The 22371-nt window shown below is 47.9% G+C and overlaps 1 protein-coding gene across 7 annotated transcripts in view; it reads right to left on the bottom strand.

Moving 5' to 3' along the window:
- The window catches only part of HIVEP3 (HIVEP zinc finger 3), a 515337-nt gene that overhangs the window by 153553 nt on the left and 339413 nt on the right, over positions 1–22371 (bottom strand). For all 7 annotated transcript variants that reach the window (XM_082387505.1, XM_082387507.1, XM_082387502.1 and 4 more), the window contains one exon: positions 12572–12652. The gene's annotated coding sequence lies outside the window, so the exon portion shown is untranslated. The remainder of the gene's footprint in view (positions 1–12571; positions 12653–22371) is intronic.

Below are 22371 nucleotides of genomic sequence, written 5' to 3'. Positions count from 1 at the left end.
CCTCATCACTACCCTCCTGCTGGGGCCCAGGCTTCCAGCCTCCCTGTTCATTTTATTTTTCTGATACATGTCCTGAGAAGCTGGAATGAACTTCCATCTCATTCTTAATAGTCACACCTCTCCCTGTGAAGCTTTTAACATCATCTCATTTTCTTCCAATCACCGTGCTATGTTATGACACAGGGAGACCTTCAGATGTGACTGGAGTGGGTAGAAATCTCTGCCCGAACACACAAGAGCCCCAGAGAGTTCTTCTAATAGAGCAGAGCCTCCAAGGCCCCAGAGACGTGGCTCTGAGGCCTCTCCCACCTCTTCTCTCATCATCTCTCTTTCTTCCTCCTCCCCTCCCCCCTCCTCCCCCCCCTCTTCCCTTCCTCCCCCTCAGCATCACGCTCTAGCCACCCTGAGCTGGAAGTCCCCAAACAGACCTGCTGTTTCCCACCTCTGTTCCTTTGCACGTGCTGTGCCTGCCACCTTAAACAGAGGCCACCACCTGCTTGTCCTCCAAGAGCTCTTATCCCTCTGCCCAAGCCTCACCTTCCCAACCTCCTCAGAGAGATCTGTTTCCTTCCTTTGCAAATCCAGTGTCCTCACCTCAACCCTGGCACCTATGACATTGTATTTCTGAATTCAGCCCTTATAACATTGTATTTCCATCTTCTTTTTTGAATCTTTTTCTGGGGAAACAAAGTTAGAGTTTAGATAAATACACTTACAATTGTTTATTTACCTCTTCATCCCATGACCTGTGTCTTATTTATCTTTATTTCCGCAGCAAAAAGGGTACACATTGATGCTTCAGTACATATTTGTTAATAAATGTGTCCTTTATAGAGTTGCTCTCTCTTTACTCTCACAGCTGGGTTGTCTGTTGTAACCTCAACCTCCTGCTGTTAGGGTCTCTCTGCCCTCCCAGTGCTTCTACTTCTAATCTGCTGGGAACTTGTTAGACTGTGTACAAACCAGGAGGAAATGGGTACTAAGGGACTCTCTCAGGAGTAAACTAACCAACTTCTGTCATGGACTTAACGTTATCGTGCTTTAAGTGATGGCTGTCCTGGTGTAGTTGTGCCTTCTGAGATCCGGGTGGGTGAGGTCACTGGATGGGAAAACTCCTCCAGTGAGTTGTCATAGTAACCATGACTTTCAGTTTCATGCAAGAGAGTCCCCGAGAGGAAAACACGCCAAGGGGTGGGGGAGGAGTGGTAGGAATCCATCAAAAGCCTCCTAACACTGTCCTCTCATACCCTTTTCTTTTCTTCTTGCTGGTTTACACGCTCAAGGTAGATGCCATTATGTGTGGGCATCTGAGTAGAAGCCGCTTAAAATAGCCACCCGACTATTTCAGGGAGCAGCTGAATATGCATGAGGCTATTTTAGAAAAGATGTCCCTAGCCCAGCCAATCCAAACCCCATCCTTTCCCTTGGAAATGCCAAGAGAAGCTGAATGGGACCTTTCTTAGTCTTTCCCACTGGGGCGGGGGGTTTTTCAGAAGCCACAGAAACAACACCCTGGCTAATGTTGGTCTTGCAGCCCTGTCAGCTCTACCTCCCGATCCTGTGGTCACAGAGGCTCCGGGGCAGACAGCGCAGCCCTCCAGAGTCCTCCAGAGCCTTGGCAGCCTTCGACAGCAACTGCGCTACAATCCCATTGGCCTATATTTGTGGGGGGGGGGGGGGGGGCGGGGCTCAGAATCTTAGGTATTTCCACTTGTTTGTTTATTTATTCATTTAATACACTTTTATTGATAGATGAAATGAGACAAGTTCATTCGAGGGGGTAGATGGACAGGTGAGTAGAGATAACGGCTCCAAAATAGAGGGGTGGTCGGGAGAAGGAGCCCTCGCTTCCTCCTGATGGCTTGAGAAAGATGACTTTTGAGCTCCTTCAGAGAGGGGGATGGTTGCATGGGGCTGGGGGTGGGATGCCCTGGTGGGAGAGAGGGTGTGCCTGTAAGAAGGTGAGAAAGGAAGGGGAGCCAGACTGGGGGGGCCTGGAGTGCTGGGCTAAAGCATGCCACCTTCTCTGAGCCCTCAGGCTGGGCCGGGAAGCCCCCCACCGCCCTGCCACGAGCCTACAGCGCTGGTGCACCCTTGTTGCTGCCCTCACTCCAGACTGCAAGTCTCTTGGTCAGATTTTCCTGGGCATCTCTGCGACCCAGAGCCAGGCTAGGCACTGAGCATGCGCTCACAGAATTTTGGTTGAAAGCATGGATTCTGGAGCCAGACTGCCTGGGTTCTGATCTGAACTCTGCTTCTCACTAGCTCTGACCTTGGGCAAGTTATCTGACTTCTCTTTGCCTTAGTTTTCTCACCTTAAAATGAGGATAATATAATAATAGTACCTATCTCTTTTGGTGAGGAGTACATGAATTAATATACATAAAGGGCTTAGAAATCTGTGGGGTGCATAGTAAGCATTATCTAAAATTATTAGCTGTTTTTATTATTCGACTGAGTTTGGCTTTTATCTTGACAATGGAAAGCCATCAGTGACACGTTTTTCTTCCCAAAATGAAAGTAACTTTACTGCTTTGCCTGATTTTACTTACACATGTCCACCATAAAAAAGTTAAAGCATTATAAGTACAAGGAAGAAAGAGGGGAAAATTACCTTCCACGCTGACCCTCAGATAACTATCATTAACATGACCATCTTTTTTTAGATATAGTTGATTGTCATTATTCAAGGTTTCTGCATTTGTAAATTCACCTACTCACTAAGTTGGTTTGCAGTCCTGAAATCAATGCTCATGGTGCTTTTGTGGTCATTTGCAGACACGCGCAGAGCAAAAGATTTGAGTCTCCCCACAAGTGGCTTAATATCATCAAAACAAACAACCCAATCAAAAAATGGGTGGAGACCTAAATAGACATTTCTCCAAAGAAGTCATACAGATGGCCAAGAGGCACATGAAAAGATGTTCAACATTGCTAATTACTAGAGAAATGCAAATCAAAACTACAATGAGATATCACCTCACACCAGTCAGAATGGCTATCATGAAAAAATCCACCAACAACAAATGCTGGAGAGGGTGTGGAGAGAAGGGAGCCCTCCTACACTGTTGATGGGAATGTAAATTGGTGCAGCCACTATGGAGAACAGTAGGGAGGTTCCTTAAGAAACTAAAAATAGAGCTACCACATGATCCTGCAATCCCACTCCTGGGCATATACTTGGAGAAAAACATGGTCTGAAAGGATACATGCACCCCAATGTTCATTGCAGTGCTGTTTACAATAGCCAAGACGTGGAAGCCACCTAAATGCCCATCGACACTGCCTTCTTGTTTCAGCTCCCCTATGTCAACAAGTGTCCTTTTTACAGTCTATTTAGTGTCATGATGTTTGCATTTTTGTGCTTTTTGTCAGTGATTTCACTGTGATGTGCCTTACAGAGACAACGCATGTGTTAGATACGCTTCATTCAGGCAAGACTTACAGGGCTGTTGGCCATGAGTGCAATGGTAATGAATCAACAGTACATATTAAATAAGGTGTTTTGATAGAAACACACATACAACAAGGTTACGTACTGACAGGTTGACAAGAAAGTTGTGACCAGAGGCTCGCAGGCACCAATGCTGTATTTCTCCTAGGAACAATGGTTCAGTGCTCACAATATAAATTCAGTGTTTGTGGAACTTTATAGAACTTAACTACTGTTAATAACAAGGATGAACAGTACTTTTCTACATACACAGATGTATACCATTTAGAACATACCTTCCACATTCTTTTGACACCTTTTAAAAAATATTCATACACTATTATGTGAAAAACACCTTTCCAGACCCATAAACACAGGTCTCTAGATGGCTGCATCTCCACGAGCATTCTTTTACTTATTAACCTACTGATGGACAATTTGGTTGTTTCCGATTATTCACTATTATAAACAACACTAATGATAAACAGCCTTATTGCTAATAATAAAATAGCCAAATTTATTCAGTACTTACTATGGGCCCAGCCCTCTGCTAAGAGTTTTGTAAGTATTATCTCACTGAATTTTATTTATAAACAAGTATACAGATAAATTTACATTTATATAAATCATATTTATGAATTTTATAAGTATCATCTCATTGAATATTATCTCACAACAAGCCTATGAAAGTGGTGTTATTATTATGCCCCCTTTACAGTTGAGGGCACTGATGCTTAGAGATGTTAAGTAACTCTTCCAGGGTCACATGGCATAAAACCAGGTCTCTCTGACCTCTGATGCCTCACTCTTAACCACTGTGCTCTGTTGCCTTCTTATACATACAATTCCAGGCACCTTTTGATTGTTTCCTTAGGATACCTATTTAGAAGTGGACTGCTGAGTTGAAGGGTATGCACATTTGAAAATGTTGGTACATACTGTTAAACCTCCCCTCCAGAAAATGTATCAATTCACAATCCACTAACAGTGCTCCAGTGTCCGTGTGTCCCATTCCTCATTTCCCCAGGTTTTCTCATGCTTTGAAATAGGCACCCGGACTTCCCTGGTGGCGCAGTGGTTAAGAATCTGCCTGTCAATAAAGGGGACACGGGTTCGAGCCCTGGTCTGGGAAGATCCCACATGCCGTGGAGCAACTAAGCCTGTGTGCCACAACTACTGAGCCTGTGCTCTAGAGCCCACGAGCTACAACTACTGAGCCCGCGTGCCACAGCTACTGAAGCCGTGCACCTAGAGCCCGTGCTCCACAACAAGAGAAGCCACCGCAATGAGAAGCCTGCGCACCACAAGAAAGTAGCCCCCGCTCACTGTAACTAGAGAAAGCCCACACGCAGCAACGAAGACCCAACGCAGCCAAAAATAAACAAATTAATTTAAAAAAATAAAAATAAATTTAAAAAAATTATAAAAAAAGAAATAGGCACCCAAATGTACATCTTGATTCTTTAATGTACATCCTTTGACTACTGGTGACTACCCTTCATATGCTTAACATGCCCTGTATTTTGTCTTTTGCAAATTGAAATACTTTTCTTAGCTTGTTATAATCTTTTAACCTTGATTATTGTGTTTTTTGCCCATGGGGTCTTTAATTGTTTTCTTTCATGATTTCTGGATTTAGTTTTCTACTTAAGGAGGCATTCTCCATCCCAATATGACATAAATGTTCCCTCATTGTTTTTCTTCTAGTACTTTTCTGGTTTCATGCTTTTTCTTCACCTAGGAAATATTTTGATGTGAGGACTGAATTATGGATCTAGTTTCATTCTTTTTTTTCCACCTACAAATAGCTAACTGGTTGTCTTTATAGCATGTTAGGAATCATCTGCCTTTTTGTCTGTAATTCTAAACACCACGCTCACTTACATCTCCTTCTGGGTGCTCTGTTCAGGTCCACTGAGCTACACTTTACCAACACTGAATTTTTCTAGGCTATTCATCTATGTTTATTTTTCCAGATGTACTTTATAGCCATTTTATTACAAAATTTTGTTGAGATTTTAATTGGGATTTCATTTAACTTATAGACTAATCCACAATGACTTCCTAAGTTTATTCTTGGAATTTTACGCTTCTATTTCTTTGGAGACTGGGGTCTTTTCCCTCTGTGCTTCCTAACTGGCTCATTTTGGTGCCACCTTCTTCATGGACCCTTTCCCAAACAACCCTTCAGGAAACGATCACTCCCTACCCCAACACTGTGCCTTTCCCATGTCATTCCTACGTTTTTACCCTGAATGACAATTATTAGTGAGACGGTGGGCTCTTGGAAGACAGGGGCCCTGCATGGCCTGTTTGTGCATCTCTTGCCTCATCTGGCAGGTGGTCAAGGCCATGGAGATATTTGTAGAACGAACGAATAAATGAACGAACAAATGAACGAAAGACGTCTTCCTAGAAAGCTGAAAGTGAAGTGAAACAACTGTTATAAAAGTCTACTTTTCCACGGGCTTTCATTAGAAAACAAAATGTTTGTCTTTGGCTAAATCCCCGAGACCATGTCAGAATCAGAGAAGTGGTAGCTGCTAGATTGCTGTGCCGTGTACAACCTGACCCAGCACCTCTCCCCAGAGACCTCCACCCTCACCGAGCAGCCTTGGCACTTCTCAGGAAGGCTCTCGAGGCCTTGAGAACCCTCCAGAAGAAGGAGCATTCACTGTGTCTCTGCTGCTCTGCTAGGCTTTTTGTAAAGTATTTTCCTGCAAGATACAAAAACCCTGAAAGGCTGGTATCACTAGTCCCATTTTGCAGATGGGGAAACTGAGGCTCAGAGAGATGGAGCCCTGAGCTAGTAACTGACAGGACTGGCAGGAGCTGAGGCTGTGGGACTCTGAAGGCCTTGCCTCTCTCACAATAATGTCCAGAGCCCAGAGTCTGGGAGGCTGAGGGGCCACGCCCAGAGAGGAGCCCCACACGGAGTCGGAGAGAGACGGTCCTGCCCTCACTGAGCCAAGATAGTCCCTAGAGAACTTTTCTTCCCCCAGAGCAGCTGTGATGCCTATGGATTGTTCCTGAAGAGTATCGGACTTGGGTCAAAGAGCCACCGTCCGGGCTGCGGATGTATTACACAGGCTGTATTGTCACCAAGGGACTGGGGAGGGGAGGGGGTGGAGGTGGAAGGTTTGCCATGGGGTAAGGGGTTGGTCTCCAGCACACATCTGGGGACGCCCTTCCGTTTTCCTCCTCCCAGCCTGCCCAGGGCTGGTGTTTCTTGACTTGGCCCTGCAGGCCCCTCCTGGGAGTCCGGCCAAGCAGCCACTTCCTTATGGGGCTGGCAGCTGCCGGGCAGCCCTTGGCTTTCTTCTAAGCGTAGATCAAAGCTCCAGTTTCTCATGAAGGACCGTGGGTTGGGGACCAATACATTTACTGGTCTTGGCTCCGTGTCTGGCCCCGGGTGGGCCCCAGGGACATGGAGATGAGTAACCCACTGGTTTCTTGCCTCATGGCTCTATTCTGCTCAGGAGGCAGATCGTAAGGAAAGTTTCCAGCCCCACCTTGGTGCCACCGTAGAGCTATGTAAGTGCTGGGGGAGCCCAGACTGGGAGAGAGTGGGGAGGGGGTTGAGCAGGTAGCAAGCTGTGAAGATTCGATGTCAGGCTAAGGCACGTGGACTTCACTCTGTGGACAAAGGGAGCTGTCACACATTTTGAAGCAAGTCTCTCACGATCAGATTTGTGCTTTAGAAACAGACCAACTAGGTGTATTTATTTCCAATAAACACGTATGACTTTTAAGGTGAAAATTAATGTACCTCCATTTTGCAAAAACAATACCAAACCTAAGGAAACACAGAGCAGATGCATATGAACCTGGCTGAACCCCTTACCTGTACGATGCCAGTGAATGGAAAGAGCCCTGGACTTGGGGTGAGAGACCCACGTTCATGTTCAAGTCCCTGCCACTGACTTGCTGGGTGACCTTGAACAAATTACTTCCCTATCTCGACCTCAGTTCCCTTGCCTGTAAAATGGGAATTCTGTCACCCAATACACAGGGCTGTCATCAGGACAAAGCCGGATGTCAAAGAACATTGTACGTTTGTACACACTTGACAAAGGTAAAACATTAAGGTGAGGCTCTGGAAGGCTCTCTGTACACACCCAGGGACATTTCAGACACCCAGCTGCCCTGCTGCAAACTCACCACCCAGCAATTTCTTGGGAAGTCTCTTTCAGCTGTTCCAGCTCAAATTCAAGCCTGTCCTGTAAAAACACGGCCCCATCCAGAGAAGCAATCGCCCATGTGTTTGGTGGGCCACCTGCCCGCCAGGTCCAGCCTGCTGGGCTGGGAACATCAACATTGGCCCCTTCCTGGTGAGAGAAGGAACAGGGAGCCGGCTTGTTCTCTGAGAGCAGAGGACTGGCCGGCGATGAGGAACATTTTAAGGTGGGACGGTTCTTCCTGCTCCGTTGGCAGCTGTCTACATAAGCCGTCCATTGTGTGCAGCCCCCAAGGCCAGCGGGCCGGAGAGGTTAGGCTAAAATTAGTGTAAAATGTGCACCCGCCAGAGACACAGAACATCCGAAGGTCAGATGTTTGTAGCCGGCCGCCCAGGCAGGAGCAGGGAAGCGGGCACAGAACAGCTGTGGTAGCAGCTGCCTCTGGTTCCTCTCGGGCGTGGGGACGACAGCCCTGCCCAGACACCTGGCTCCACAGCTCAGCTTGAGTTAAAAAATAGGATGCAGAGTACAATCCCAAATATGTTTTTGAAAAATCTGTGTATGTGCATAGGAAAAAAAGGTGGGAGAGGAATTCCCTGAATATCTAAGAGGCAGTGTCAAATGTGGAAGAGCGGCTGAATTTTTTTCTTTTTCTGTACTTTCCAAAATGTTCTCAGTAAATACGTATTACTTTTTCAATCAGAAGAAAACACAACAAAGATGCTGTCAATTAAATGTTTATATTAAATATAATTTAGTATACATTTTAAATTTATAAAAGTGATTAAATTGTATATACTTATAGTCATATAGCACATATGTGTGTGTAAATGTGTCTGTGTATCTAGTCCACCAGTGTGGACAGCTTTGAATCCTAGAATGTCAAGCTGGAAAGATCAACATTCTCCAAGTCTTCCTTTTATGGAGGAAACTGAGGCCCCAGAAGCAAAGCAGGAAGCCGAGAAACTATGTTTCACTGAGCCGCGATCTGAATGGGAGTTTCCCCAAACCTTGCTCACTTTAATTCTGTTGTTTTTATTCCCATTTTATAGAGATGGAAACTGAGGCACAGAATCGATTTACCCAACGGCGCCCAGCTAGGAAGCCACAGAGCTAAGCCCCAGCCCTAGTTTCCCATGCATAGCCCACAGAGCTGGAAGGAAGGAAGGAAGGATCTTTGAAAAACACCGGCTCCCTGAAGCCTCAAACATCCAGAAAGCCATCCCGTACAGGCGCACGTTTTAAACTATCTTTCCTAAGCCCCTCTTGGGTGGTGCAGGCCTCCCCTGCCTCTGGGAGCCTTTGAAGGAACGGGTGACAGAGAGGTGTGGGGACACAAAGGTCAAGGCATCCTCCCTTTCTCGATGTGGGACAGGTTGGGTGGGGAAGGCTTGCAAGGGAAGGCAGGCAGGTGCCAGGTCTTTGGAACAGGAAGGGTTGGCCAGGGAAGCTCCCTTTCAAACTCTGCCTTCCTTATCCGGTCCCCTCCCGCCTTCCAGCGCTCCAGACCTGGCAGAGCCTCGAAGCAACTCCACGTGCTGGTACCTGAGGCCTTTGCTTCAGCTGCAACCTCTGTCTGCAGTGCCTGTCCCTGTGCCCATTTTCTGTCCCTACTCTTTCAGGGATCAACGTATCCATGCATCTGTGCATTCTAGTTAGTGAACGCATTTTTATTGACTGCCTACTATGTGCTAGAGCAAGACAGACACGGTCCCAACCCTGTTGGTGCCTCTAGTTCTTAGAGAGTGCTTAGTGTTTAGGCTATGCCAGGTCATTCAAGAGTGGGCTCTGAGGCCAGACTGCCCAGGTTCGGCCTGGCTAGGCCACTTCCCAGCTGTGTGTGCCTTGGACAGTTACTCAGCCTCTCTGTGCATCAGTTTTCCTCATCTGTAAAAGAGGATGATGACAGCACTTGCCTCATAGCATTGTTGTGTAGGTGAAACGTAAATCCATATAAAACTCTTAGAGCAGTGCCTGGCACATAGTAAGTGCTCAATAATCATTAGTTATTATAAGTATTCTTATTCTTATTATCATCTGGCTCAGATTCCCTCCTTATGACGGCCCCCTGCTCCTGCTTTCTGACTGCCCCTCCTCTATGGCCCCTTAGCACTTTGAATGCCCTCCCCACCCCGTTAGAGCATCTGTAGATATGTGATATGGACCTTTAAGGTCTGTCCACCTCTTTCTCTGTACTTGGGGCAGGATCCATGTTTATTCATCTCTATCCCAAGCCCCAGCACAAACACAGCAATAACGATTCCCTGACTAATTCTGAGCTTGTGGGTAACACGTGCCCTCAACTCAAAGCAAGAGAAGCATCAGAAGCTCCTTGCTGTCTGGGAACTAGAAGTTGCACATCTGGCCGTATCTCAGAGCTCACTGATGTTCCTCTTAAACTGTGAAGCCTGGCCTGGATCTGAGCCTCCTGAGCTGACAAGGGGGCAGGTGCAGGCTTCCTTGGATGCTTCTCTGTGATGGGGAGCTCTGCAGAGCAGGTCATCGTAAACACTAACACAGATGCCCCACCAAGCAGGAGGTTTCCCACGGTGATGCCTGCGTACCTGCTGGCCCCTTCGCCTGGAACGCCCTCGCTGCCTTCCACGGTTCTCCTGATCTGACGAATCCCTACTGATCCTTCCACGCTCCCTGTTCCACGGCTCTGTTCCTTTCTTACAGTGTGTTGCTATTTGTTTACACATCCCTTCTGCAGAAGGGACCGTCTTATTCCTTTCAGGGCCCCCAGTATCTGCCAGTGCCTGGAACGGAGGAGGTGTCAGGAAAGTTCTGCTGAATGAACTTTTCAAAGGAAAATCAAGTCCATGGGCCTGCCTGCCTGTTAAGGCACAGGTGCGAGCTGTTCATGCCACCCTTGAACCAAAAAACACACAGGTCATTCCAGGCCGCCTGCTCCATCACTGGGACATGAGCTGGTAGAGCAGCACAGAATATAAGTTCCCCATGCGACGGGCACCGAGCTGGCCTTTCACACGAGCTCTGGCATCTGATTCTGGAACCAGCCGAGGAGGTGGGTACTTAGGAGATGAAGACCCTGAGGCACAGGCGGTTACACTGCTCCCCAGGGGAGGGACAGGGCAGGGCCGGAGTCCAGCGCTCTCTGGTCCCAGAGCCTACTCTTCCTTCTGTCCCAGGAGAGACAACAGATGTGAAGGCGTTCTGAGTTCTGCCAAGAGAGGAAACTGTAAAACTACGCGATTGCGGAGTGTTACCCACCACACGGAAGACGACTCTAGCGGGGGAGCCTCGTCGTTATGCAGCGGAGAGGACAGGAGGAGGCTGAGAAGGGCCTCGGTAGCAACACTGCATCCTTACGTGACTGCTGCCCTGGGCAAGGCGGCCCACCATTCTTCAGGGGCGGGGGAGGAGGGGAGCTGGGTGGGGCGGGAAGAGGGGTTCTCATGGCAAGGCCAGCAGCCCTCCACTAGAGAGGCCCCCGGCACAGGACGGGGACCCCAGTGCCCCTGTGGCTGCTGTTCATCAGGAGACCTGAAGGGCCCCAGTGGGACGCGGACCCTTCAGTGAGGGGCATCCTGCCCTGGGCCTCCTGTGGCCGATGTTCAGCAGGTTCCGACATGAGCCCCTCCTCTTTGCTCTCAGCCTCTCCCCGGGTTCCAGAGGCCTCTCTTGGCACCACGGAGCTGACCATCTCCTCTCCTTCCTTGATCATAAAGGGCCCACCCTGAGCTCCTTGGCCTGGCATTCAAAGGCCCACCCACTTCTCCCAGCCTCACTTTTCTTCACTCCTCCTCTGGGCCTACACTCCGGCCACTCCCCCTTTGTACGTGCTGTCTCCTCAGCCTAGAATGCCCTTCTTCCTTTTTTTTTTTTTTAACCTGGTGAACTTCTATTCATCCTTCAAAGCCCAGTTCAAGTGTCATCTTCAAATGGTCTTCCCTGAACCACCCCACAACCAAACCCAGACAGAATGGACCCCTCCTGCCTTCACAGGTTTCCTGAACTGTGGCTATTTGCACATCATCTCCTCCTTCGGATGGGAAGCTTTTTTAGGGCAATGATGTGCTTTCTTCCCCTCTAGCCCTCAGTGCCCTCCTGGTCTCATCTCCTGGGCAGCTCTCCCAGCCTGCCCTGAAGATCTGCCCATGAGCTTTGGCCCTGCACTCACTCCCACATGAATGAAGGCCTCACTGTTAACGGTAACCTAGTCTCCCAGCCTGTGTTGCCCGTCACCCAGCTTGATCTTCACACCCACACTCTGCTGCGGGACTGCCCATGCTCTCAGCATGTGGGCAGCCTTCGCCCTTCCCATCTGGGCACCACAGCCTACAGTGACCGTGGTGTGCTGTCCAGCCATGGCAGGGCAGGTGCAGGGCTGGTGACTGTCCACGCTTGAGTTCGACTTCAAGCACAGTTTGCTGGAAGGGACACAGGTCCTGGGCCCAAATGCATACAAGCACACGCACGGCACACGCAAAGCCCATCCCAGGCTCTCCATAGAGGTCCATGGAGCAGTCAAACAGGAGACGAGCCCTAGGGAAGTGGCAGACAGCTGCTGTCCCCACCGTCCCTCCTCCCAGCCCATGGCCTTGGCCGGAGGCTAGAAGAGCTGGTTCGCGGAGTCCAGTTCACTGAACCCTATTCCCTCACTTTCACACCGGGAAACGGAAACCCAGAAAGGCAGGTTCTTGCCTGAGAGTTTCCTGAGCAGTAAAGGCTGACACGGTGTCAGAACCAGTTCCCTGGCTTCTGTCCCAGGACACGTTCCTAGCGCCATACACCGCCATTGGTAGAAATGCCCGCTGCAGGGCTCTGGACATTTGGCAGCTTTGTCCTGAAGTCCTGGGAGAGTGTGAGGCTCCATTCTCCTGCCAAGACTGGACTCAGCCCCACCTACCTCTTGGCCACAAACATGCCCATGGTCTTAGGGCTGTGCTGAAACTGCTCCATGCCCCGTGGTGTGAGGGAGCAATGGGGGGCTTACCTGCCAAGAGCCAGCCGTGGTCTCATGGTCGAGATATGACAGAGGTTTTTAAGAGCTCGCAGGGCTGTGTTGGAAGGAGGCCTGTGGGAAGTAGAGAATGTGAGAATATTATACCACTGCCATCTGTCAACTTGCACTTGAGTTTGAAAAATGTATCCCCAAATAGGGAGCACAGCCTTGCTGAGAGTAGCCTCGCAGCCAAGCTCCAACCACCACCCCATCTCCAACGGGGTCATCACAGGGTCAAGATCAGACCCCCCTGGGGATGCCGCCGTAGCCTAACCACCCCACTCACAGAGCTGGAAGTCTGGAGTCAACAGCCCCTGCTGAACCCCCTGTGTTCTATTTCTGCTCTCTGGCTGAAAAACTCTCACTTTCAAGCACTCCTTGGGGAAAACATCCCCTCACAGGCTCCCTGAGCACCATTCGTCGTAATTCACTCATTTTTTTCTTCTGTTATCCATTCATTCATGTCAGCATTCCATAGCCACTTGGGAAATCTCTTAGATGCTGGTGTTAGGTCTTATAGAGACAGCCATGGAAAGGGACAGCTCACGTCTAGTAAGTCACTTGTAGACTCAGGACAAATGCCACAGCTCCCAATCCCCAGCCTGGTGGGTTTCCTCTCTCCTCTGAGTGACCTCTGTGCCAGACACTGGGCAAAGCACTTCACACGACATGCAGGACTGCAGGACGCTTCCCACCATTTTTAGCACGAGGACCCCTTTTTGTGTGAAAATATTTCTCAAAACTCCTCCTAACTGTACACTTAGTATCTTTTCATTGAACAAAAAAATAAAGAACAATACAAAAGCTACATGAACATAATGCTTTACAATTAACTTGTATTTTAGTGATCACAGCACCGCTACATCTATTTACAAAACAGTTACACATACTCACTCGAGACATGTTATTTCTGACTTCTGGGTTTAAGGCTTTGACTCCTTGGGGATCCATTCATTCAATATTTGCTCAGTAGGTATTTATGGAGCATCTCCGGGATGCCTGGCCCCATGGCCCACGGGTTAGGGACCCTGGTATGGGAAAGAGCCGTAGCTCTGCCGTGAGGCGTGCTTAAGCTCCAGCCCAGCGCAGACTGGATGCGTGCCCTTGGCAGGTCACTCAGCCTGTCTCTAGCTCAGAGTCCTCGTGGGTAAAATGGAGATGATGACCTTGACATTGGAAAGTCATTATGAGCATGAAATGAGACAGTAGGAAGCACCCAGGTCAGGGCCTAGCACGAAGGAAAAGCTCAACAAATGGGCACTAGAGGATTATCGTCATCATCGCCACCCTCCTCATCACCATCATTGCCATTATCACCACCACCGTCACCACCACCACCATCATGAATATCCTCATCATTAACATCAACAGACCATCAGCATCACCACTGTCGTCACCACCATCATCCTGTTTCCCTTCTCTTTCTGAACGCCAAGAGGCCTGTCCTTGCCCCTCTAGTAGGATACGCTGTAGTTTCCACCTTATAATAGAGTTATTTGTATGTGCATATTCTTTCTCAAATTCATGCCCAGCTCTATAATTTCAGAGTTGTGTGAAATTGGGTAAGTTACTTAACCTGTCTAAATCTGGTTCCTCACGTAAAATGGGACAAAAGTTTTAGTAACTCACGGAATTGTTGCAATGATTAAATGAAATAATGCATATAAAAACTCAACACAATATCTGGGATGTGGTAAATGCTGGTCATTGTTATTATCATTATTATTATTCTTATTACTTCTCCTCCTAGCCTCTGAGCCCCTGAGAGCAGAGACCATTCAAAATTCATCTCAGTCTCCCCACAGAGTCTAGCACAAGGCCTTTCTCCCAACAGACATTAATGAATGTTTGCCAAAACAGTCTTGGAGCCACACACAAAATCAGATGCAAAATAACTCAAGGGACAGGAGCATGGGACATGGCCAAGAAGAGAGCCCTGATGAGACTCTGAAAACTTCCAACAGACCTCCCGGAGAGAGCCATTTGTTACCCAGGGAGCCAATCTGCAGGCCTGCTAGGACCATTCATTCATTCATTCATTCATCAAGCTGACCAAAATTTCACTTTGGTTCAATAACAAATCCTTGCCCAGTGCCTGTTTTTTTTCTATTTTAAATCTTCTTTCCATCTGCCACACCAGTTGGTCTTCACAAAAATGCCTGGAGGCAGTTAGAACAGGTACTGACAATCCATTTTGCAAATAAAGAAATGGAGGCTGAGAGGTGAGGAGACTTGCCAAAGGGCACATGGCAGTCAAGGCCATGGTGGAAAATAGACCAGGGTCCCATTCATGACCTTGACTTTTTCCCACTGGCCCCATGATGTCAAGCACTTTACAAATCCGGGATGATTCATTCTCACTGCCCAGTCTGCTTCTCAGCAAACAAAACTGAATTAAGCTAGTTTGGTCCTATTTGAACAGGCCTGTTGGAAAGGAAAGACTAGAAGTTCTGTGAGTCAGGGAGTATGTGAGCCACAACAGTGCAGGGGCAATTAAATGTATGGATGCTGACCCCAGACTGCCTGGGTTCAAATCCTGACTCTGATACTCATTAGCTGTGGAACATTGGGCAGATTACTTAACCTCTCTGTGCCTTGATTTCTTCATCTATAAGGAAAGGCTAATACCAGCTATCTGTGGGATCGTGAGGATTAAATGAGCTAATCTATGTGCAGTGTCTAGAACAGTACCTGGCACATAGTAAGGGTTAGTTGTAATTATTATTACTTGTGATGCATTCCCTGCACCGTGAACAAGGCCTGGCACAGGGAAGATCCCTAAAAAACATTTGTTGGATGGTTGATGAAATACTCCCTGGAAAGAGTTCAATAACTGTGCCTCCAGTATGAACGAGTCAGTCAAAAGAGTAGCTGGAGTTCTGGCCTTAAAGAATCTAGGGTCCCCTAGTTCCTGGGTCAGACAAATCCAGAAGGAAGGACATTGGTCATTTCAGGACTAAAAGCCCTTTCTCCTTCACCGAGAGGTTTTATGTGTAATGAAGAGCAGTAAATATGACTAATGGTTAAGAATATGGGCTCTAGAGTCAGACACTTAAATTCAAGGCCTTATACTGTCACTCTGTTACTAATAGTTGTGTACTTCCCTCCCCATACCTGCCTCAGTTTCCTTATCTGTAAAATGGGGATACTCACACCTTCCTAGAAGGGAAGTTGGGTTGATCAGATGTCATAATGGAGGAGGTAAAGCCTCCTATACCCAGCCCCGGTCCATAGCAGTAGTGATAACAAGGTCAACAGCAGCTGACCGTGATGGAGCTCCTCCCATGGGCCAGCTCGTCCTGTGCTAAGTGCTGCTCCTACCACATGCTCCCTCACATGGGCTTTGCATCCCTCTACGAGAGCTATGGCTTGTTAGAAAAGCCTAGGCGGCACTCTCAGCCAAAAGGCTGCTGAGAAAAGGCAAATTCTCTATTTGGCCGCAGCACACACTGGACTCCGTGGAGGCGAGACAGCTCTTGGGAAATGGTCCCCTGGGAGAGGTGATCTCCAGAGAATCCACCTGGAGCGCTCCTCCCAAGCGCCAGTGCCAGCAACCCACAGCCACCGCGCAGCAGCCTCTGGGGCAGTCCCAGTCCCTGCGGTGGCTGCAGACCCCGCCCTGTGCTCAGTTTCCCTGGCCAAGACCCCCAGGCTGGCGGACCAGCTTGCTTAAGGGAAGGAATGAACATTTATTGAGCCAGAAACTTTACAATCCTGGCTTCATGTAATCCTCTTAGCAAGCCGGCCGGTGGGCACCCTGAGCTCTCTGCGGACCAGCTGGGAGACCCTGAACAAACTACTCAGCCACCCATGATTGTTTTCTCATCTGGGAGCACTAGGTAAATATCCTGCAGGAAACCCATTTTGCAGAGAACGACGCTGAAGCACTAGGGAGGGAGGTGCTCTGTCCAAGATCGTATAACTAACAGGTGACAAAGCGGGAGCTGTTTGACTTCACAGTCCCATCCATTCATTCATCATCAATTGTTTTTTGAAGGCCCACCCTGTACTGTGCACTGGATCCAAACTCTTTCTCTTTTAAAAAATATTCATATGATCTGTTTCCCATCATTCCTAAGACCCTAGCATTCAAGCCAATTCAACTTAACAGAGACACATTAAGTCTTTTCTCTGTACCAGGCACTGTGCAAGGGTCTGGTATTAAGGCTCCTGTTGAATCCTCAGGACAGTCCTGTGCAGTTGACTGTTTTATCCCCTTTACAGATGAAAAAATGGGCAAATTCAAGAGGTAAAATAACTTGCTCAAGCTCACACACAGAGCCTGATGGAAGCCTGCGTCATCTGAGCCCCAAATCCACTCTGTCCCCTTCTGCCATGTTGCTCCTTTCTCCCCATGGCAGCCTCCTCTCTGCTCCCCCATCTGACCCACAGTGATGCAGGCTCTGGAAGTTCTAGTCAGTGTCTACCCACCAGAGTGGGTCCCTCACCCAGCAGAGAAGGACAGCTGTCAGCCCTGCTGGCCAGTGCCACCCTCACTGGCCCTTCAGGACTCTGTGCTTCCCTGGCTCCCCCAACCCCTGAACTTGACCCCTGCTTGCTTAAATCTTACCTACTTCCAAAAAGAAAGTGAGGAAGATTAAAGAATAAAAGTGCAGACCAAGGCGTGAAACATCAGACAAAAGCAAAATCCAGACATAAGGGAGCACGGGAGGCTGGAGGTAAATGTCTTGAAGGACAATGCCCAGTGCACACAGGGTTTGGGGAAATGGGCACATCACTGCTGGTAGCGGAATTTGGGAGAATGCTTTTGGAAAACAGTTCACAGCATGAACCAAGAGCTTTGCCTCACTAAGATCCATACTTTGGGGCACAGTCATCTCAATTTCCAGGAATATAGTCTAAGGGACAAAAATTCTAAGAACTGAAGGCAAACCTAAGTGCTAACATATGGAAATGGATAACGGGTCTATGAAAACTAGACTCCATCTATATCAGGGGCTGGCAACTACAGCCTGCAGGCCAAATCTCACTGGCAGCTTGTTTTTGTAAATAAAGTTTTATTGAGACACAACCTCACCCACTCATTTACATATTGTCTATGGCTACTTTCCTACTACAGAGGCAGAGTGGAGCAGTAGGGACAGAAATAGTATGGCCTGAAAAGCCTAAATTATTTACTCTCTGGCCCTTTACAGAACAAGCTTGCTGACCTCTGATCTACCTGATGAAATACTCTGCATCCTTTAAGAATGTGATATTACTCAGCCATAAAAAAAGAATGAAATAATGCCATTTGCAGCAACATGGATGGACCTAGAGATTATCATATTAAATGAAGTAAGTCAGGCAAAGACAAATATCATATATCACTTATATGTGGAATCTAAAACAAGGATACAAATGAACTTATTTTCAAAACAGAAATAGACTCACAGACATAGAAAGTAAATTTATGGTTACCAAAGGGGGCAGTGAGGGGTGGGGGGAAAGATAAGTTAGGAGTTGTTAGGGATTAACATATACACACTACTATATATAAAATAGGTAAACAATGAGGACCTTCTGTGTAGCACAGAGAACTATACTCTGTATCTTTTAATAACCTATAATGGAAACGAATCAGAAAAAGCATATATATATATATATATGTATGCATAACTGAATCACTTTGCTATATACTTGAAACTAACACACCCTTGTAAATTAACTATACTTCAATTTAAAAAGAAAGAATGTGATAATCTTGAGATATCAGGTTGAGAAAAGCAAGCTATAAAGTTTATATACAGGATGATTTCACCTATGTTAAAAGAAAAAAACCCTACCAAAAAAAACACATGAAAACTGTACATAAAAAAACCCAGAGAAATAGATGAAAATATTAACAGTTTTTTGGGGAGTAGAAACACAGTAAGTAATTTTTGGTTTTGGCTTCCTTTTACTTGTCTTTTTTTCTAATTCTTAGGAAATACACAAGTACTATATAATGGAAAAATCACATTTTAAAAAGAGAGATGCATAGCTGAATATCTCAGCTCTGGGCATTCTAGTAGCCAAGGTAAGGAGCAAAACAAGATGGGTTCTATTGTCAGTAGTAGGAAGGAGCCAGGAAACTAGGAAAATCAAACCCTCCTTTCCCAGACTTCTTTTTTTTTTTTTAATTAATTTATTTTATTTTATTTTATTTTTGAATGTGTTGGGTCTTTGTTGCTGCACGCGGGCTTTCTCTAGTTGTGGCAATTGGGGGCTACTCTTCGTTGCAGTGCGCGGGCTTCTCATTGCAGAGGCTTCTCTTTGTTTCGGAGCACGGGCTCTAGGCGCATGGGCTTCAGTAGTTGTGGCGTGTGGGCTCAGTAGTTGTGGCTCGCAGGCTCTAGAGCGCAGGCTCAGTAGTTGTGGCATGTGGGCTTCGTTGCTCCGCGGCATGTGGCATCTTCCCGGACCAGGGCTCGAACCCGTGTCCCCTGCATTGGCAGGCGGATTCTTAACCACTGCGTCACCAGGGAAGCCCCTGTCCCAGATTTCTGAGACGACTTGGTTACCATGGTCTTTATTTCAAGGGTACCAAGAAACACAGTGGACAACTTCTCTATTTTTCACTAGTGTGCTGAGGTATTTCCTGCATATATGGCTATTCCTGAAGTACTGGCCTTCAAATGAGGTCAAAGAGAAAATGATAAGCTATGATTCCATAAGACAATTCTAGCGACCAGGGTGATACAGGAGTTTAGTTCAAGGAAAACCTTGTGGAATCGTGGGGGAAAAAGCATCGATGTAGCCAATGAACCCATACATTTTCTGCAGAGAGTTTTTTTCTTAGAAAATAAAACTTACATTGAAGACCAGTGTGGAAAACGGATAAAGATGGGGTGCCCTGGTAGAAGCTGAGTGGGTTATGTTTCATGTTACCCCACAACTCCCTCCAAGGCTGCTCCTGAAGGGGTTCTGTGGCACCTCTGGGGGATCCTGGAGCCCAGCTGGCAAATGGCTCCATTAGACCAGCCCTCTGGGGACCTGTAGAGCTCCTGGTCCTTTGCCAGGTTGAGGGCACTGGCAAGGGCAGCAGAAAGGATGCTCTGTGCCAACAGAAGGCAGAGCCATGTCCTTGGAAGACACAACTACGAGGGCAAAGACGAAGTTTCATTGTGGACATTAAAAAGTACAACTTGTGACTGGGCTTTCGTGAAGGACCTTGGGTGGGGTAAGAAAGGACTTAGCATTCTGGGATGGCGTACTGGAGCCATCCGAGGCTCTGACAGGTGGCGGGCTGATGCCCAAGGTGAGGAGGGTCTTTGGTGAGTGGATAAGCCTAGAGGACAAATGTGTGAACTAAGGTCACAGTCCCATTTCTCTTCGAAGCAGGAAGAACAAGATATCGATAGCAGTGGGGTGCGGGACAGTACAGTGAAGTGATTAACAGGGGGCTCTGGATCAGATTTGAGTCCTGCTCTGCTTCTTATTTGTCCATGGGAAAATCAATGACTCTTTCCAAACCTCAGTTTCCTCATCTGTAGAAAAGGAAAATGGTAGCCGTACGATAGGATGGTTGGGAGGATTAAATGAAATACTGCCTACTAAGTGCTTAGTCCTTACCTGTCCCAGAGAAGGTGCTCCATAATGGTTTGCTATCTGCTGCAATAGATCTGGGCAAGCCTGAAACCTGCCCTACCTGGAGGATGGTAAGCCTGGGCATTGGCCTCGGATTCATGCAGTCTTGAGGAAAGACTCGGGAATGTTCTGAGTCTGTCACCAGTTTCCTATATTTGGTGAACAGAAGAATTTCTAGAGCAGCTGGGAGGAGCCAGGAGTAGCCACCCCCCAGGTGAGCGGCTCAGGTTGCCTTTAGAAGGACTTGATAGAGTCCTCTGCTTGTCAGGGTGATGTCAGAGGGGGGCTGCCTTTCTGGGGGCCTGACAGGGTGCTCATGTGTCTCCTGCTCTGAGTGGCCATCCCCGTGAAGTTAAGGTCATCTTTCATCCCCGTGTGAGGGACATGTAGCACACCATCTCTGCTTTGTCTTCAGGTCAGGCATCATGGGCTACCGTGGGCATTTGCTGGGTTTTGGCCACTCAGTGCCCACCCCCTCACTCCCTACTTCTGCAATAGCACCCTGATTTCATTTTGGTGGAATTAGTTCTCCCGCTCTTGTTGGACAGTAAAGCAAGGCTCCCTGCTTTCCTGCAGCCAGAGGGATGGCATGAGACTGAGCTAAGTATATCTGATGCTCCTTCCATGCCCCTGAATCTTCCATCTCTGCAGCCATGACAGGACTGCCAGCAATAGTTTCCTGTTTTCTGCTCCCTAAAGGGGCCTTGGATCCTCTTTTGAGCCTGGTTCTCCAACCTTCCTAACAGTTCTATGAGATTCTCATTATCCTTCCAACTTAATCCTTTTTCACTTTAGTTGTCTAAAGTCAGCTTCTGTTACTTACACTCTACACCTACTGGGTGCAGAGAGGAAGAAGTCAAAATGGCTTCCTTGGCCACAAAGGGCTGTGACCAGGTGCTCTGGCACCAAATGCAAACAGGAAAAGGTCAAGTGGAATACAGAGGCCTGCCTTCATTGGGGCCAGCCCTTCCCCAGGCCCAGGGGGTAAACCGTGATTAGTCCAATCCTGTAAGGGTAGTTTCATTTCATTTTCTAGTGAGTGGTTCAGGCATGGGCATGTGACTCAATTCTGGCTAATGGGACCTATTACTCCCATTTTATAGCTAAAAGAAGTCTTTCTCAGTGTTTCTGGGACAAGAAGGAGATTTTGGTCCTCTTCTCCACCGCCTACCATCATGTCTGCAAATGGCCCCCTGGGATCATCTTATGACTTAGAGTGAAAGAATGCTGACTCAGTGGGAAGGTGGGCAGAGGAGGGAAAGCTGGAAAGTGATGGATCCTTGACATCACTGGGCCACAGGGTTATTCAGTTCTGAAACTGCCCCCACCTCCATGTTTCTGGAGTTAATAAACCCCTACTGTTTAGGCCACTTGTAGTTGGGTTTCTGTTACCTGCAGCCCAAAGCATCCCTGTACCCAGCTAGAGCTTCAGACCTGGGAATGTGTTCCCACCAGCAGGCTGGGATTGTAGCATCAAGGGCCGGTGGCAGGAAGAAGCCTGGAGAAGGGAGTATCCAGAGGGTGGATGGGTCCAAGCAGGGCCACTCATGGGTGGACACAGGTAGTCTCTGGCAGTGGCAATCTCTGAAGCTAGACGAATGGCAGTGCCATTTCCTGGCCGTCTTCTTTGTTGGGGGCAAGAACCCAGCCAGAAGCTTGAGGGTATAGGGAATAAGATCCAGTCCAAAGTGGGGTTTGGATGAAATGGTAATATCTAGTCAGGGTCTCAGGGTCTGGACTTCATGTGGGGCTCTGACCCTTGCAGGGAATTGGAGTTTAAGACAGGGAAACAGAGGCAGAAAGAAACAAACCCAGTTATGTAGAGTCACCAACATAGCAGAGTTTAGGGGAGGCTGCAGCTCAGTAAATACTCCCCCTCCACTGCCCCCACCCACAGGAATGCCAGATGCAGAGTTCAGGGAAACCAGACAAATTCTAGGCCCTGACAAACCCTTGGGCACTCCTGCCTGCTTTGGCTCAGGTGTTGGACAGGCACTTTGGAGGGATGGTACCTAAAGAGGAGCAGAGAAGTCAGGGACTAAGAGAGGCTTAGCTCAGGAAGCAACTTCCATCAGGAGCCTGGAGAGCCTCAGAGAGATTTCCAGCTTATGCCAGGCTGCGTCTGATAGGGTGCAAGCAAGCCCCGTGCCTCAGAGAGACAGCCCTGTTCAAGTCCAAGCGGAAAGCAGCTGGACCGTGCTCCTCCCCCCATCCTGTTCTTT

Source organism: Balaenoptera borealis (genome assembly GCF_965194805.1).
Source record: "Balaenoptera borealis genome assembly, chromosome: 1".
Lineage (NCBI taxonomy): Eukaryota > Metazoa > Chordata > Mammalia > Artiodactyla > Balaenopteridae > Balaenoptera > Balaenoptera borealis.
This window is presented reverse-complemented; position numbering and strand designations above follow the sequence as displayed.